The sequence below is a fragment of the Oncorhynchus nerka genome, linkage group LG24, assembly GCF_034236695.1.
Source record: "Oncorhynchus nerka isolate Pitt River linkage group LG24, Oner_Uvic_2.0, whole genome shotgun sequence".
Lineage (NCBI taxonomy): Eukaryota > Metazoa > Chordata > Actinopteri > Salmoniformes > Salmonidae > Oncorhynchus > Oncorhynchus nerka.
In genome coordinates this window covers 87,463,487-87,467,936 of record NC_088419.1, presented here as the reverse complement: position 1 = coordinate 87,467,936, position 4,450 = coordinate 87,463,487, and positions in this window count along the sequence as shown.

Below are 4,450 nucleotides of genomic sequence, written 5' to 3'. Positions count from 1 at the left end.
AGCTTGTTATTGTAGCAGCCTGCTGACAATATGAGATGCTTTGCTCTGTCCTACATGCCCTTCTATTAGCATAATAAAGTCTGTCTTCTTTCCTCTCTTCTCTTGATGTTAAAAAGTCCCATGTGACAGAGACTGAGAGGCAGCTAGAGGAGGGGAATAAAATCTGAATGTACTTCATATAATTAACAGCAGATTGATCCAATTTGTTTTTCCACACTTGCTATAGACATACACATCTTAAAGTACCGTATATATTGTCAATAAAAACCCAGACAAGAGTAACAGTTTGATAGGTTCTGAAGCTAGACTTACAGTAGAAATCATTCTAGTTTTTCCCACGATAACATAGATCAATTAAATTTCAACAAAGAACCCTGGTCCCGAGTACACACAGGCTACACCTGGGAGCTTGGACTCTCTAGTCAGTTATTCTATGATTATGCTTGAGAAAGGTGTTTCTGCATAGTTTAAGACTGAAACTGTAATTTTTTTCTAAGAATTTAATTGAGCAACTATCAGAAACATGTTAACAAGACTAAATTACTGTATTCACAGTACTATTTCACAGAATAAACATTGATGTATTGATTAAATGAATCCAATTTGCACACAAAAAAATGTTTTTGTTTTGTGTTGCCTGGCAGTGCTCAATTCATGTCTCTGATGAAGAATCTAAGGCTGACACAGAGATTCTGAAACATCTACAGTATAAGTCTGAGAACACAGAGATTCTGAAACATCTAAGTCATAAGTCTGAGGACACAAAGATTCTGAGACATCTACAGTATAAGTCTGAGGACACAGAGATTCTGAGACATCTACAGTATAAGTCTGAGGACACAGAGATTCTGAAACATCTAAGGCATAAGTCTGAGGACACAGAGATTCTGAAACATCTAAGGCATAAGTCTGAGGACACAGAGATTCTGAAACATCTAAGGCATAAGTCTGAGGACACAGAGATTCTGAAACATCTAAGGCCTTAAGTCTGAGAACACAGAGATTCTGAAACATTTAAGTCATACGTCTGAGGACACAGAGATTCTGAGACATCTACAGCATAAGTCTGAGGACACAGAGATTCTGAGACATCTACAGCATAAGTCTGAGAACACAGAGATTCTGAGACATCTACAGTACAAGTCTGAGGACACAGAGATTCTGAGACATCTAAGCCATAAGTCTGAGGACACAGAGATTCTGAGACATCTACAGTACAAGTCTGAGGACACAGAGATTCTGAGACCACACCATACTTGAGGCTGTGCTACAGGATATTGAATCTGCACTCTTAAAGGGAAGTAATAACACATCGCATTTCATCTGCAACTGCACCACCTTAACGCCTTTACAGGAAGTCAAGTTAACGGTCTTTGGTCCTCAGGTAATGTCAGAGAGAGAAACAAACTGAATGGATGTGAAGTCTACTAAAGAAACCCATAAAAATAAAGCACTTTGTAGAGAATTAGAACAAAGCCAACAATTGAAGTATAAACATTTGGGGAAAATGTTGATGTATAAAATGTTTAAAAAGTAGATAGAATGACATCATTGTTTGCTGTTTCATTGGACAGTTCTTTTCAGCCTTGGCCAATATGGAGAAATTGCCATGACAGAAAGCATAGAAATGGGAATTTATTCAAATGAAAAGGTGTTTTCAGATTGTTATGATTGTACATTTTAGGGCCATTTGTATTTTAACTTATTGCTTTGCAGAGAAAAGGAATGGTCATGACTTAGACTCACCATTCAAAAAAACAGATTTAGTCTATATTGAGATCGGTCTATGAACTAGCTATAACATTTGGTCCCTGGCACTAGTTGTTGTTGTTTTTTGACAGCGTGTAGCCTTATTGTCTGAAAAGAGCCATACCTCCTCTGACCTTATGTTAGTAAACACTGTATTACTGCTTCTACCCAGGAAGACACAAGGCTCAAACAGGTGGATTAGAGCTCCAGAGGAAGAAGACACTAAAAAAAGAAATGCTGTTGTAGCTACGTTTATTCATACAATGCCTCAGATCTGCTAGTGGGGGGAGTCCAGATTTCAACTCCATAAATATACATTTTTTGTTCAATCTAGATTAACTGTTGCTAATTGAAGATACTGTATAATGCACATTTAAATATGTAGCCTAATGTTGAGTTGCAACTGAGGCAGCTTCATGTGTAATTTGAATGACCAAATAAGATCAATCAAATCAAATAAATGACCAGAACATGACTGCTCAGCAAGCTGGTGTGTGTCCATAGCATCTGCTGAGTTGGTACGTCTTCTAATGTACAACAGCCTATGTGAGCATTTATGTGAAAGAAACAAGCTATAAAGAAAGTGTGAGAGCACCTGTGTGAGAGTGTAATGCCCGAGTGCAGACAGTTAATGATGACAATTTAAAATTTTGATAAGCTAGCTGTTTCCATTGGCCAGCCAAGCCAGACGCATCCAGGAAGTCACCTATCTAATAGATGCCACATGATATTAATGCACCGAGGCACTGCCTGTAACCTAGCAGCTAAGGAGCAATCAATCACCCACACAGCATTGCTTTCTTCTGATAAATACCCTCTCCCTGGCCAGGTAGCAGGACTACTGGGCAGGTTAGTGTTTTTTGTCATGAATATTGTTCTGGAGGCAGCTCTACAGAGCAGTCACAGCAACAAAGTCATAAAACCTAACCCTAACCTTAACCACACTGGTAACCCTAATGCCTATCCCTAACCTTAAAAAGCTTCTTTTTGTTTTCATAATTTTTTTACCAAAGTGTCAATTTTGAATTTGCAGCTGGCCCATCTAATGGAAATCACTCAATTCTGCCTCCAGGACAAGATTCATGACAATAAACGTCAACCTGCAGTTAATGATCTCCAAAGCAGTGCTGTCAACCAGAGGCCTCCTATTAATAATTTAGTCCCTCCACCATGCCGCGGAGATACCTTACAATATTTCCAGTGTTCCTTTGGCCCAGTGCCACTGCAGAAACCTGCTCCTTGTGGCTCACTCACTTTACATGGAGAGGATCCCATCTGCATCACACCGCTCTCCTGTAGACCAGTAGGCTACTTTACTGCACCACAGAGTTACTGTATGTGAAGAATCAGACAACAACGGTTCACTAGGTTGTCAAGTTGTAAAATGTGTGTGAGGAAACAAAGATGTGTTCGATTTTTACTTATTCATGAAAGTAGTGTTAATAAGATTGTTTGTGCTTCATTGAGGTGCTGCATGAAGTTGATATGGTGTGGTTGTCTGTCTGCCTGGGTTCAGGGGTGTTTGATGGAGTAAAGGAAGAGAGGAGAAGAGAGGTGACAAAGAAAATAAAATAAAAGACAGAGACAAAGGTGATGATAGCAGAGCAACAGTCCATCACACAGTACAGGAACTCCCTTTCTCAGAACAACAGTCCATCACACAGTACAGGAACTCCCTTTCTCAGAGCAACAGTCCATCACACAGTACAGGAACTCCCTTTCTCAGAACAACAGTCCATCTCACAGCACAGGAACTCCCTTTCTCAGAACAACAGTCCATCTCACAGCACAGGAACTCCCTTTCTCAGAACAACAGTCCATCATACAGCACAGGAACTCCCTTTCTCAGAACAACAGTCCATTACACAGTACAGGAACTCCCTTTCTCAGAACAACAGTCCATAACACAGCACAGGAACTCCCTTTCTCAGAACAACAGTCCATCTCACAGCACAGGAACTCCCTTTCTCAGAACAACAGTCCATCACACAGTACAGGAACTCCCTTTCTCAGAACAACAGTCCATCTCACAGCAGGGGAACTCCCTTTCTCAGAACAACAGTCCATCACACAGCACAGGAACTCCCTTTCTCAGAACAACAGTCCATCTCACAGCAGGGGAACTCCCTTTCTCAGAACAGTCCATCACACAGTACAGGAACTCCCTTTCTCAGAACAACAGTCCATCACACAGTACAGGAACTCCCTTTCTCAGAACAACAGTCCATCTCACAGCAGGGGAACTCCCTTTCTCAGAACAACAGTCCATCTCACAGCACAGGAACTCCCTTTCTCAGAACAACAGTCCATCACACAGCACAGGAACTCCCTTTCTCAGAACAACAGTCCATCTCACAGCAGGGGAACTCCCTTTCTCAGAACAACAGTCCATCTCACAGCAGGGGAACTCCCTTTCTCAGAACAACAGTCCATCACACAGTACAGGAACTCCCTTTCTCAGAACAACAGTCCATCTCACAGTACAGGAACACCCTTTGTATCCCAGCATTCTAGCCTGATGATTCTTGCCTCATGTCCTATGCATAAACATATGGAACTTTCTGAATCCCTTAGGTCTGTGTCATCTGAAACATACGGATATATGGAAATATAACAAACAAACCAAACAAAGAGTTCATTATTCATTGACTAGTAATTAACACAGCGTACAGATTTGACCCTGTTCCTGTTTTTCTTTCAT